At 35.8% G+C, this 15,200-nt stretch overlaps 1 protein-coding gene across 9 annotated transcripts in view; it reads right to left on the reverse strand.

Moving 5' to 3' along the window:
• Positions 1-10,052, reverse strand: part of RNF111 (ring finger protein 111) — a 77,124-nt gene extending 67,072 nt beyond the window's left edge. For 4 of the 9 annotated variants that reach the window (XM_031452983.2, XM_031452982.2, XM_010979952.3 and 1 more), the window contains exon 1: positions 9,591-10,042. The gene's annotated coding sequence lies outside the window, so the exon portion shown is untranslated. Of the gene's footprint in view, positions 1-9,252; positions 9,539-9,590 lie in introns of those variants that run through there. The other 5 variants (XM_010979954.3, XM_010979953.3, XR_010380840.1 and 2 more) reach the window with 4 other exon arrangements.
• Positions 10,053-15,200: the final 5,148 nt, after the last annotated feature.

Raw genomic sequence — 15,200 nt, forward strand, 5'->3', positions numbered from 1 at the left:
TGTGGCAAGAAATAAAAATAGCAAGCTATTAAACAATTCTAGGATACTGGTTTGGGGAAATTATTTGGTAAGCCTAATGTCAGCCACTTTATTCAACAAACCTTTTTCAGTTTTTCTGGTACCAGTCACTGTGCAAGGTGATAACTTTAAAAAGTTAAAACTTTAAAAACCTGTTTCAAAGAATTTCATATTCTAGATAAATATACTAACCCTAATCCTAATGTGGATTCCCATACATGTTAAGTGCAGCCTACAAACATTTACTATATACTTTTTGGGCAATCTTCAGAATTTTGGTTACAGTATACATAAACTATGAGTTCTTCCTGTTGGGGAAGAAAGTGGCAACTGAAAAAGAGGCAACTGAGGATTAACAAGGATGATGGGAGAGAAAAGAAAAAATATTTTAAATTGAAGCTTAAGATAAAGGAAGATGACTGAAAAGTAAGTCTAGGCCTTAGAATTGCTACCCAGAACTGCTATTTATGTGAAGAAATATTCACTCACACTGAATAAAATAAGTAAATCCACGTCTAGGAAGAGAGTTTCAAACAGATCAACTCAGTTCTAGCAGGATAAATACAAGTTAGGTTTTCCAAACTTTTGCCATCCCAAACATCAGGGATCAGATCACGAACTGGAAATGATACCCCAGTAACAGAAATAAATTTTACAGTAGTTTATAAATATTTTAGAAGATACAATATCACTGATAATACATTAGCTACCACTTACTTGTGTACTGTTGTCGTTCAATAAATATTTATTGAGAGCTCATTATAGGCTGGGCACCATTCTAGGCACTGGGATCAACAGTGAAGAGACTATATAAAGTCTTTGCTCTTGTGGAAATTGCACACAAATGAGGACAAACAAGACAAAAGTAGACAAACAATTAAGATAATTTTAGAAAGAAATATGTGTTATTAAGGAAATAAAACAAACAGTAAAGACTGACCATCAACAGCCTCCTTGCTAAGAAGCTAAAGACCTGAATGATGAGAAGGAACCAGCCACCAGTCAGCCAAGCCACACAGTTCTGGAGGAAAAGTATTCTTAGCAGAGGAAACAGTAAGAAAAGATCATGTGGCAGGAAAAGGCCTAACATGTGCAAAGAACAGAAAGAAGAGGAGTGGGAGGAAAGGAAGATGGCACACAATGGGATCAGAGCTGGACAAGGGCTAGATTAGGTAAGGTCTTTAAGGAACTGTGTGCCACACTTTTTTTTTCATTTTATCCTAAAAACTACTACATCCAGGGAACTGGACTACAGAAGTTACGTGACTTACCTAAGGTCTGCAACAAAACACCTGGATTTTCATTTCTACATAAGTTGTTGGCTTTGGTCTCTTTCTTCTAAACTAAATGTATAGTTTTGAGAGCTCTCATGACTTCAGTTCCCATGATTTACTTATGATTTTATGTTACTCAACCACAATTTCTTCTCTTTAGCATAGATTTTCAGAACTTAGCTTCCATAGTGGGAGAATGTTAAAGTTCTAGTAAAATTAGATAATTGCTACAAGATAAGAAAAGGACCAAATACTATGGAGAGACAAAAGGGAACACTACTGATTCTGCAGGAGAAACCACAGACCTTTAAGAGCTAGTCTTTAAAAGCAAGATTTCCTCAAGTGGAGAATAAGGATAAAGGCATATCAGAGGAATGACAGGCAGAAAGATAGCTCTGAAAATAAAATGGCAGTTTTATCCATTCCTATATGTAGGTCTTTAAAGAAATGTGATTTTATAGAAAATACAATCAAATCCATGATAATAAATCACATTCTGCAGATGTTCTGTAATAAAAATCTTCTATCACATGATTTTTTTAATAAGACTACTTTGTAATAAAGAACATACCTGTTAAAGTAGGAAAAGGCTTTGTAAAGTGAACCTATTTATCACATATATGAAAACTGTATTTATTCACATATTTAAATATGATTTTACCAGTAAGAGTTGGGGAAAAAGCCCAGTTTCACATCAATAATATAACTTGCACCTGCTAATTCTGTCATATTTATGAAAAGTAAAAATTCACATTTTACTTAAACACAGTAAATTATACACATATCTATATCTCAAATTTCCTTACTAAATTGACAGTAAAAACATTAAAAAAAAAAAAAAGGAGGGTGGGAAGGGACAGACGGGATTTCAAAATTGTAGAACAGATAAACAAGATTATACTGTATTGCACAGGGAAATATACACAAAATCTTATGGTAGCTCACAGAGAAAAAAATGTGACAATGAATACATATATGTTCACGTATAACTGAAAAATTGTGCTGAACACTGGAATTTGACACAACATTGTAAAATGATTATAAATCAATAAAAAATGTTTAAAAAATACACACACAAACATGAAGTTGAAAAAGAAGTATTTTAAATAAACTTTTCAGGTAAGTGTGGATATTACCCTTCTTTAATATTAAGCCAAGACTTAACAAGTGTAATTCTGTAGAGGTTAGTTGCCATCTGAAATCACACCATTTCATTTAAAATCTATTGATCTCACACTTAAGGAGATCTTTTACTCACAGAATGACTTGGTATATCATATACTGACCATTTGAAAAAAGTTGGTCCACAGAGTTATACACATCTTCCAAACACTGACACATTTCACTGTAACACACACACACACACACACACACACACACACGTTAATATCACCATCAATTTTACCAGCAAGGTCCTGAGAAGTTGCCTAGCTCATAGTGACAGACATGTTTTCCAAAATTCTAGTATTTGCCTAGAAGTCTTAATTTTATCTTGGCAATAAATTCTGTCAGTTATTCTCCCTGAAGTGACAGACTCATTTCATTTACTTTTGAGAAAATATGTCCAAATATCCAAGTTTAAGTAACTATAGTTTGTCATTCTTTCAAGTAAAAATAGTGTTCCATGATAAAAGCAACTAGCTTGCTAGTTCAGCTCGCAACTCAATCACAGAAGTATTTTTCAAGTCAAGCATCATACTTTGGTATGCAGCAGAAGTGCCTTATAACATTTTTCTCACTTTGTACATTGAAATATTAAAAAGACAGTACGCCAGGGTCAAGATTAATAAAATTAACAAGCTTTATTGCTTCATGAAGGACATTCTTAAATGAAATGAGTTTTTTTTTTTCAACTACAAAGGTATAGTGATGAAGAATATGACTATTAGTACAATTTTTGCCACCCCTGTGATACGCACTACAGGGCCAACAGTTTTACTCATCACTGTGTCTGCACTATCAGTGCAAATGTAAACATAGTTAAGTAGCAAAGAAGAACTTAGTATCATTATGAAATAGTTTCAATCTAACAGATGATCTGAAACATTTGAATACCATCCCCCGCCCCCAAGAGTCCACAGACCACACTTAGAGAATCACTGCCAGGGAAATACATATAAAATAAGAAGAGAGAATGTATCTCCAGGGAAAAGAACTGGGTGGTAGGAAGACAGGGATGGCAAGGAGACTTATTTTTCCCTGTACCACTTTGTACTCTGAATTTAGTATCCTTTGTATGTATTTTATCTTAAAAAATTAAATAATTGTTTAAAAAATTTAAAAAGTAAACTGGCATCTAAAGTGGCTAAGACAACATATAAGCATATTATTTAGAAATATGAGGGTAAATATAAAAAAAATTTTAAGAGGGCAAAATGTTTCCTCTTAGGAAGCAGAACTAGGGGACTGGTAGGGGAGTAGCATAGAGGACTGCTGTTTTTTTTATTATAAGCCTTTTGGAGCTAACTTTTAAACCACGTACAGATGTTAATTGGTTCAAATAAAAATCATTCAAAAATTTTGCCTGGAAAAACACTTAGAAATTAAGTTTAAAAGATAATGTAAATACCTATGCACAGGTGAGAGAATTGGCTGTGAAATATACCAAGGTGTAACAGTAACTGCCTAGAATAATGTGCCTGTGAGTTTCCACTCTTACATGAAGTATTACTTTATACTATAATAAAAATATTTTCATCTAAAAAGCTAGTTAAAAAGCAACAATTTCCTCAGACCAGAATGTCTGATGACTTAGTTAAAAACAGACAAGTATATAAACCTTAAAGTCACTTTTTTTTAACAGTTAAGTGGTTAAACTCTCTCCAAACACATACACCTCCACACACAAAGTAACATAAAGTAAAATAACCTTTTCTCCCCCTGCTTTTTCATTTGATCACGATTAAGATAAAATCAGAATTTATTTATCTGAAAAAGAAAAGAAAAGAATTGCTTTATAGTAAATATAAGCTGCTAAATCTTACATAATTACTTCACAAAATCATCACAGAAATATAAACCCACTACCAAAATCTAATTTAAATTTAGTTTCTCAGATGTTCTGATCCAGAAAAAGAGATTATTTCTAAATATAAATAGATAACTCAAAAGCAAACTGGATTCCCCACTAAGAGGAATCCTTGAAGAATGGCTGATTCCAGGACTGAGATAGAAAAGATATGTTAAACTTGGAACATCTTGCTGTGCAAAAAGAGAGGAAATACTGGGGGGGAGGGGGTTGGGGGAAGGATTATGAGAATATGTCAAAAAGACACAGAAGTCAGGGTAGAAAGGCTCCCAATGGACAAATCTGAGCATCAAAATAAATAAAGGCAGTTATGCAGTATAACCCATTGAACAGTATAAGAAATACATAAGTCTATATTGATAACAGATAGATAAAAGGATGCTTCTTCCTTAAAACAGAGTGTCTGTTGATAAGGTAAAAGAGAGTTAGAGAATAACCCTTCTGCAACCATCAATGTAAATAAGTATCAGTACAGTCAAGAACCACCAATGGATGCTCAATCCAGAAGGGAAATTATGATAAAGATACAGAAGCTCTAATTAGAAGCAGGATCACTGCACTATCTCAAAGTTATCCCCACAGATTGTTTATTAGGTACAAGGGGAAAACAGTAACTATACAGTCCTGCAAAGAAACTAGACAACACCATGACCAGGTAACTAAAAACATCACCAATAAGGGGCTGACCAATGATACATACTCCAATATCACACCCTGAGAAGGATACAACATCCTTGGCTGAGGATGCATAACCTGAATCGAATTATGAGGAAACATCAGGTAAGTCCAAACTGAGGAATATTCTATAATATATGTACTCTATATTCTTCAAAAATGTCCATACAATGAAAGAGAAAGGCTATGGCACTATTCCAGATGAAAGGAGACTAAAGAGACATGACAACTAAATGCAGTTTGCAATCCTGAACTGGATCCTATGGGGAAAATGCTACAAAGGAGCAAACACTATTACTGGGACAAACTGACAAAAATGAAATAGGGAGTACAGATAACAAGACAGTATCATCAATGTTAGAGTTCCTTAAACTGGTAGCTGTACTGTGATAATGTAAGAGAATACAATACACAGTGAATATTTAAAGAAAAATGGGCATAATATGCAATTTACCTTCAAGTGATTCAGAAAAGAGAAAATGAGAAAGCAAATGTGACAAAATTTTAAAAACTGGTGAATCTGAGTAAAAGTTATCGAAGAGTTCTCAGTACCATTTTTCATACTTTTCTGTAAGTTTGAAATTATTTCAAAATAAAAAATTTAAAGTCAAATTGGGATGTCAAAACATGGTGATAATAAGTGATTTATTCTGATGCCCTATAGCACATATGAATAAGGGAAATGAGTACAACAGTGACGCAGACTGGCACACAGCCCCGGAGAGAATTTCCTAAACTTTCAATTCTCTAGAAAAAGAAAAATACTTTTTAAGTAACCATATAAACACTAAAATGCTAATCTTGTATACCCTTAGGAAAACACAGAAATCTCTGTTTCATGTCAACATAGTCCATATTGAGGGACTCTCCATTCCTCCAGCAAACCATAAACTCCTCATAGGCAAGTCTTAAAGTCCTGCTCTTTGTTGTAACTCAAGCACTAACCAGGTGCCTGAAATACACTACTCAAATTTGTTGAACAAATGATGAATGTTTAGAAAGAGGAACAAAATTCTGTATTTTATCAAAATTGAGAGGAAGAGAAAGGAAGAAGACACCTAAAATATGATATGTTATTATAAATACTTATTTAAAAATGAACATTTTCAAGCCTCACAAAAACAGAGAACAATATTATTAGTATGCACATACCCATCACTCCCACCCAACAACTACCAGGATTATTCCACACTTGCTTCATCTAACTCATCTATCCCCTCCTTTTTTTTGGTCTGAAGTATTTTAAGACAAATACCAGACATCTTTTTTCCCTTCCTCATTCTTCAGTCTCCATCTCTTTAAAAAATGGGCATTTTCTGACATAAACTTAATGCCATTAGCATCCCTAACAAAACTAACAATAATTCCTTGATATCATCTAATAACCATCCACATTCAAACTTCCCCCAAAGTGTTTCAAAAATCACTTTCTACAATTGGCTTGAGTCAGGATTTAAACACCATCAACACATTACATTTGGTTACTATATATACTATATATAATCTTTCTTTTTACATTGTCTCTCAGTAATTATGAAAAAGCCTAACAGACAAGCCAAACAATTAATTTACATTTGTAGATTCTCCAGAATCAAGCCCAATCTAATGCATTTGCTGGTCCCTTTGTCTGCAGCTCTCTTCCTCCAGATCATCACTATGGCTGATTCTTTCTAATCACTGACAGCAAATCAATTATTGCCTCTAAAAAGAAGTCCTTTCCAACTACTCCTTCCATAGTTGAGCCCCACTTTCATTCATTCTCCATCACACACTCTAATTTTCTTCATGGAACTTAACCATTACCTAAAACTATTCTGCTTATAATCTGGTTTCCCTAGTAAAATGTCCACTCCATGAAGGCAGACTGCCTTCTCCACTGAAGGCCAAGAACAATGCCAAGAACATGAGACACCAATAAATATTTACTGAATGACTAAACAGTAATGCAGTATCTCTATTTAAAATGTAAGCTCAGTTTACTATTTGTTTTTAAACATTATAGCTCACTGCTCACATAATAATATAAATTGAGTACCTGTAGAAACCTGGGCTAGCTGTTACCAATACACTATGGGATGCAGGAAAGAAAGAACAGAGATGTAAGGCATTCAAATGCATTTCTGGACTTTGACTGAACAATGATTACAGGTTTCTGAAAGAAAAATTATTCAGGATGATTTAAAGAGCATTGTCAGAAGTAAAATAAAGTTTCATTTTTTAGTATCATATGAGAGCTATTAAATTATGAGTAATATCTACGATGGGAAATAAGCATTATCCAGAATAACAAATATGGCTCAAACGTAGTTTTTTTTTTTTAATATGTATATCACGAGGGAATTTATACTCTGGGTATACCATTTCTTTCTGGGGATTGGATCATGATGAATACAATTAATACCAAAAGCACCTAACTAAAGATACAAACCATTAAATTTAGAGCCTAGAGAAAGCTAAAGTTTTCTATTCCACACTTAAACAGTTGAGAGAGATCTGAAGCCCAGGATGCATTTGCTGTTCCCTTTGACTCATCAATAAAGTCAAAGATCTAATAAACAGCAAGCAAAGCTAGATCCAAAATCCAGATCTCCTATCTCTAGCCCTATGCCTTTTCGTAAGATGTCAGGCATAGAATGCTAATGTCAAGTTACAACATACTTCACTATCATTTTTAGTACCGTGACTTTTTTTCCTATTGAAGTCCTAGCCACCAGAGGAAAAGTCAAAACAAGGGCACATATAATTATGCTCTAAGCAAAGCATGGTACCGAAACTCCGCTTTGACAAAATAATTCAAGAAATTTCTAAAAAATCTAATTGGCTTGATTCGAGTTTTTTATTCCACATTTTAAATTTTATAGTGAAAATAACTATTTAGGAATATCTGATGACTATTCTGTGGTTTAGAGGAGTAAACTGCTGTCTTCTAATCTTGAAGATCAGTATAGCTACTTTTCAATTATCTATAGAAACAGAGCCCCGAAGTGAAATTTGTCAGTGTGTAATCTACACTATGATGCTTTTTTCACCAAAACAAAATTATTTTTATTCTTTCTTCAAAAAACAACTCTAGTGAAAGAACATGCAAGTGACTAAAAGACACCAAATAAAAAGGAAAAAGTGACAGAAGAATCCAAACACATAAAATATAGCATTCTCAATGATCAAGGAGAGACCCTACCCTTCCTAGTTTTCCCAACAATATTGTTCAGACCAATTCATAAACACTTCACCAGTTCTTAGAAAACTACTCTGAATTGTAGGAGGCAAACAAATGGACAGGAAAGAGATGTCATTTGTCCAAGGTTAAATGACAGGAGGTAGACAAAAGTAAAATATTTCAAGGTTTTTTTAAAAAATCCAATTTAAGATTCTTTTCAAAGTGAAAGGGTTTCTCTCTCATCCTGCTTTGTCTCAGAAACACAACCAAACACGACTACATAGTATGAAAAATAACATGGTTTACAGTGACATGAAAATTTTTACTAAAAACCATAGTAACGAACTGTCAAAATGCTGATTTTCGCCCTAATAAAGCCAAGTAAAACCAGTAGTATAGAACTTCTACGAAATACCGAAATCACACACTAACATTTGAAAACAACGACACATAAACAAAAATGGGAAAGGAAATGGAACCTTAGCTTATCTCTTCCCCCGTCTGTTCTTTTTGGTTGAAGAGGTCCCTAAAACAGTTAAATTAAACATAAAACATACAATGAAATAAAGTTTGGATTAAGTCACGTTCAAAAGCTATAAGAACTATAAAATGAAGTCTCTGTCAGCTGATATCTTACCACTCCAGAGAGTTCTAAATTCATACTGCATATAAATCAAGAAACAGGAAAGCATGCAACACAATGGAGTCATCCCATATTACAAACACGAAAAAATTAAATGAATACCCTATACTTCCTGGTATTTTTTTAACGTTGAAACTAAGACTTGCGTTAAGAAGTTATCTGTAAAGATCTACTATAAACCTATTTAAGAACTGTGGTGACAAACCTCTATTTCTGCTCTATAGGACAAACATTTCTACTACAGCACTGCCTCCGTCCCTGTTAAGTTATCAAAGGACAATCATAAAAAATATCAAGCTTCCTTTTTAATGACCAGCAAGCCAACTCTATACACAATCTGACGCGTCTGTATTTCTTCTGTTCCGCGGTCTACGTTTCCTTGATCACATAAGCAGCCGACTCCCTAACCGTCAGGGCTGACTTAGCGCCCTCCGACACCGCGGGTGCAGGTTACCTTCATCGCTCCATTGTCAAATCGCACTCCTACGCCTCAGTCCTCAGCCCTCGTCCTAAGACCCTAGGGAGAGTCGAAAAGGGGAGAGAAATCCCCTCACCCACAGTCCCCTACTGAGGGGTGTGGGTGTGTCTGTAGACGAATGCTTTGCTGAGACACAAATCAGTCTTCTGCGGACACGCAGACCCTAAGTGACCGTGGAGCCAGCAACAGCCGGCCGGTCGCCGACCCCAGCCTTCGGCGGCCGCAGCCCTTCCTCTTTCTCCCCTCAGGCCGGCCCCTCCCCCGTTGCGCGCACGCGCGGCCTCCGATCGATCCCCTCCCCCCTGGCCCCTCACCTTAATCATTAGCCACCCTCTTTCCAGGCTCCGGGAATCACTGGCCCAGGAAGGAAGACAGCAGAGGTAAGAGGGGAAGAGGATGCGTCGAGAGCCAGTGATTTGCGCCTCAGACGTTGGCCTGATAGGCCCCCACAGTCAAGAGCAGCGTCTGTCACCGCCACCAAAACTGTACCAGCGGCAGCGCCTGCTTCGGCCCAGCTGACTGGCCTTGGGTTCAGAATGCCTGACTTGGTCCCACAGCAACTCCTTCCCCGAAGCTGCGGGCGTTTCTATGTTGCGCAGACCGAACACCTCGCCACCGTCGCCGCCACTGAGGATGGTCTTCGGCCGCCGCCGCTGCCGCCGCCGCCTAACCAATCCCTCCTCTACCGAGCGAGCGCGACACTCCGGGGCTTTACGACAGTTCGCAAAGTGAGAACGCAGGAGACTTCACGCCTCCCTTAACATCTGTTTGTTTCTGCGCTTGCTCAGATTCTTGTTTCTCACTGTCCCGCCCCCTCTTCCCAGGCCCTCCCCCTTTGTACTCGCTTTATCAGTCTGTTGGCGAAGCCGAGCGATGTCATAACGCTCATTATTTTATTTTCCTTGGTGAAATGCGTTCAGTATTTAAACAAAATACTAACTACATCTTGGCTAATTTTTTCATAACTATAAATTACAACTAACCACAGAGTTATTGACTATACGTAGGGTACAATTAAACAAAACCATCATGGTTTAGTGTCTTTCATAGCAAGTGATACTCGAATCATACTTGCTAATGACAGAGACATCATGGTACGTCAACGTTACGGTGAATTTGCTTCCAGAATCAGATCAAAAGTGGTAATAAATATCCTGAGAACTAACTGCAGTCACATGCGCCTTCTTACTTAATTATTTTATTAAAAAAATCAGTAGATAGCAAATGCCTCATTACGTGCGTTAGGTGGATGTAGGGGGAAAGGATGTAGACTGAAATCTGTCAGACTTTCTTTCAAATCCCAGTGATGCCAGTTTACAGCTGGCTAATTGATTAGACCTTTGTAAATCTGTTTCGAAAAAAGAAAAAAAAAAGAAATGTCAATTATTAAATTATTACTCAATTAAAAAGAAATAAAATTAAAGCATATCTAAAACAAAAACAAACAACCTCAGTTTCCTCCTCTATAAATTGAGATGACATCATTTACCTCTAAGGGTTCTTGTGACATTAAATAAGACAGCTCATATAATGCTTCGAACTTTACTTACCAATTAAGTGTTCAATAAACATCGATTCCCTCCCTTTGTCATCAGCTTATCTTTCTGAATACCCTTTCTTTGTTCATGTTCTCCATATTGTTCAGTGAAGAAAATATTTTAAAATAATAATATGAAGAAAGGGTAGCAGATTGTGTGAGGAAACTGGAAAAGCATTGGACTGGAGTTTTTCCTCAATCCTCCTGTTTTCTCATTCTAAATATAAAATTCTTCCTGGACTATCTTATCTACTGCCAAGGTTTTAATTGTTATCGATTCATGACTTCTCAAAGTCCTGTATTTCCAGACCTAACCAGAAAGAGCTTCTTCCTAAAGCTCTTGACCTGTGCTCTTCAATAAGGTAGACACTAGCTACATTAACTGTTGAGCATCTAAATGTGGCCAGTACAAATTGAGAAGTGCTGTAAGTGAAATCTATACATCCAATTTCAAAGATACAATACAAAAAATTGAAAAAAATCTCAATTTTTAATACTGATTACATGTTGAAATAATATTTTGCCTATATTGGGTTAAATCAGTGGTTCTCAAGCAGAGGTGATTTTGTGCCCTTTCCTCCCCCTGGGATATTTAACAATATCTGGAGACACTTTTGTTTGTCATAACTTTAGGGGGAGGGGACTACTGTCATCTACTAACAAGAGGCCAGGGATGCTGTTAAACATCTTATAACTCACAGGATAACCCTACACAACAAGTAATTCTCTGGCCCAAAATGTTAATAGTACAGTTGAGAAAACCAAGGTTAAGTAAAATACACTCTTAAAAATTAATCTAACCTATTTATTTTACTTTTAAGATGTGACCACTAGAAAATTTTAAGTTACATTTGTAGCTCACATTACACTTTTACTGGACAGCACTGACTGGGATCTAGCTTTTACTGGATAGCACTGACTGGGATCTAGACCCATATGGCTGTTTACTTGATATGTTATTTACACTTTAATGTCCCACCGGCATCTCTGACACATCATGTCCAAAATAATAAATAAATGTATGTAGACAGTATTTAAACCCCATCCATCTCAGTCTTTCCTGTCTCAGTCAATAGAACCAAGTTATCTAACTAGAAACATAATGGTCATCTTTGATGACTCTCTCTTCCTCACTCCCTACCTCTTATCAATCAAGAAGTCCTTCCAATTCTGCCTCTGAAATATCTTAGATATTAAAATTCAACCCATTCCTCTCTGTATACTCTGCACCAGTCCAGGTGTTTAGTATATTCATTTGTTTAACAAACATCTAGTACTTACTATGTGTTAGACATTGTGCTGGGCACTGTGAGTACCAGATACATAACCACTTCCTTACTTGAAGTATTCTCCAAGACCCAGAAAGCAAACCCATTATTTACACTATAATGTGGAAGGGGTAGGATGGTATGCTGGGTACTCTGAGAACACAAAGATGAAAAACTAGTCAAACCAAGAGAAAGTTTAAATTAAATTTTGCAACATGAATGAACACAGTTAAATACAGCAAATAGAGAAGGCATTGCAGGCAGAAATCAGATTGGCACATGCTAAGGTACAGAATCCTCTAGCTGAAATAGCATGAAGCAAATTCTCTGCTAGGATCTATTAAATGTGTCATGCAAGGAAACTATCAAGAGATGAGAGAAGAAAAGTAGATAGAAATGGATTAAGTAAGGTTGTTTTTGCTAGGATAAGGAGCTGGAACTATAGTTTTACTTAAAATTATGGAAAGCCATTCAGTGAAATCAGTTAAAGGAATAACAATCAGATTTGACTATTCAAGACACATTATGTAAGCAGAGTAGAGAATAGATTGAAGAAAGTCAAGAGTAGAGGGGAAAATACTATGTGGAATTGCAGGTAAAAAGTGATGAGGGTGGTGGAAATGAAAATGAGAAGGAAGAGACAGATAGAAAAGATAAGAAGACTGAATAACTAAGTGGGTATAGGAGGTGAAGGAGAAGGAGAGGCTTCCAGATTTATGGTAAATGGTTGGGAGCTAGGTCATTCAAGAAAGAGACACAGGCTTGAAAAACCCAGCTTTGAGGATTTGGGACTTTTAACTGGGGTAGGATGAAGGAGGAGGAAATACTTCTTTATTGGGCAAACTGGGTTTGAGATAGCATTTACCTAAAGTGGAGATTCCAGTAAGCTGTTGGCTATATGTGTCTGGAGCTCCAGTGAGGTCTGGGTTGAAGATCGAGATTTGGATTCATTAACTTATATGGGATAGCCGAAGCCGTAATTTTGATGAAGTTACCCACAGTATAAGTGAGAGGAGACAGATACCTGCGGAAGTCTGATATTTTAAAAGTTGAGGAATGAAAAGGAGTCCCAGAAGGATATGGACAGACCAGAACAAAGTTAAACAGATTACAGGTCAAGTGAGAAGAAAGTTACAACACTGAAGTGGGTGATCAAGCATATGAAATGTCTTTGAGTTTGGCAGTAAGGAGAACTGTAAATAGGAGCAGTTTCAGCAACTGTCCTACATTTTAGTATGGAGGTTCTCAACTGGAGTTGATTTTGATCCCCAAGGGTTATTTGGCAAAGTCGGGAGATATTTTTGGTTGTCACAACTAGGCAGCTGTTACTGACATCTAGGGGGTTGAAGCCAGCGATACTGTTAAATACCCTACAACGCATAGGACAGTCCCCCACAACAAAGAGTTATCTGACCCAAAATGCCAATAAGATTCCAACTGAGAAGTCCTTGTTTAGAAAGGACTGAACAGTGTAGTTATGGTCGGCTTCATGAGCTCTTTGAAAGAAAATGAAGCAAAGTTTGGTGATTTAATGCACTGAGATAGAGGATATGGGGAACTTGTTTAAAATATTGACTATTTCCTCAGATGAAAGTTTTCACAAGAATTAAAAGGACCTAAGAGATGCACTGGTCAGAACACTTAGTGATTCACATTTTTTTTTCTTACGGACGTACCATGGTATCACTGGAATTTGAAATTAAAAGAAAAATTTTATAGATTGCACAAAATTGGATTTCAGTGGGCTGATATAGTTCAGGAATACAGGTCCTCACTAAAATTCTATATATGTAATTTGATTTCAGACTGTAAGATTGTAGAAACTGTTTTAGTTTGAAGATTATAATCTTTATTATACATTCAGAGAGACAGAAAAACAGAAAGTGAGGTTATCATTAGGCAGAGCACTTATTTCCTACCATTAAATTGTTTTGAAGTTAATGGAATCATTTTGAAAAGCTAAGGCACTCTTTGGTGGTAGGATAACTTCAAAAGACAGCATAATTTTCATGAATACCTATCATTTTTTTAAGTTTTTCTGATTGTCTTTGGAATGCAACCTTCAAGATATATTTGAATTATCAAGCACTAATACCACCTGTGTGGCTCAATCTTTGAAAATGGAAGTAACAAATTATGGACTAACAAGGAGACATAGAATGCCTGGAATTTTGTAGATAAGCATTTGAGACTTCAAGTATCCTGAAATATTTCTGGCTATCTGGCCAAATTCTGGGCATGCTTAAGGCCACGTGGTTCTGTGAAAGCATATTTTAAAAATACAACTGGAGAAAAATGAAAGAGAAAGCCACCATCCACCTATGGTTATGTAAGCCTAGCGTTACACTGAGGTTTCCGAGTTGATTGACAGTTGTTCTCAGAACAGTTTGTTCTGTTAATTACCAGTATTTTTATACACTTGGTCAAAACTGGTCACAGGCTTACTAATGAACTTTTACAATAGTTGTTTTAACTCTTTTTAGAATGCTTTCACAATGTTTTTAAAAAACATAATTTCTAAAGGGCTCACTTCTGTTAGCAATAAAAAAATTTCACAAAATTCTAATCAGTAAAAATACTAATGAGCTCCAGAGTCCCTTAGAGCTCTAACATATTATGGTTTGCTTCAGACCTAATAAGATTTATGTGAGCCCTGTGAATATTACAATTGCAAGCATGATTTCCATACTGGTAAATTATTTGCAAATTCAGAACAGGAAGTAAAGATATTTCTATGCACTTGCTTGTTATTTATAGATCATGTAAAGTTTTCCAAAACCATTAAATGTTTCCCTAAACTGTATTAGTATTTGTTTAATTGCCTAACATGTATCTTAACTAAGATTTTGGATTACAGGATTGGAAACAGAGCTTGTGCTTTGTGGAATTTATAGATTATACTACACATTTAAAATACTGATATATTTGGGGACTATTCAGAAGGAAGGATATACAAGAGAATGAAATGAAACTGTAAAAAAAGATTTTTAAAATATTTAATAACTTGAATCTGAATGCTTTTAATACTCTGCAATTCTGATAAGATTGTAATTATTTTTAACTTTTGATAGAGTATAAATCACTAAAACACTATCAGAAATTTGGAAAGGTTAGAGATT

This window comes from Camelus dromedarius, chromosome 5 (assembly GCF_036321535.1).
Source record: "Camelus dromedarius isolate mCamDro1 chromosome 5, mCamDro1.pat, whole genome shotgun sequence".
Taxonomy (NCBI): domain Eukaryota; kingdom Metazoa; phylum Chordata; class Mammalia; order Artiodactyla; family Camelidae; genus Camelus; species Camelus dromedarius.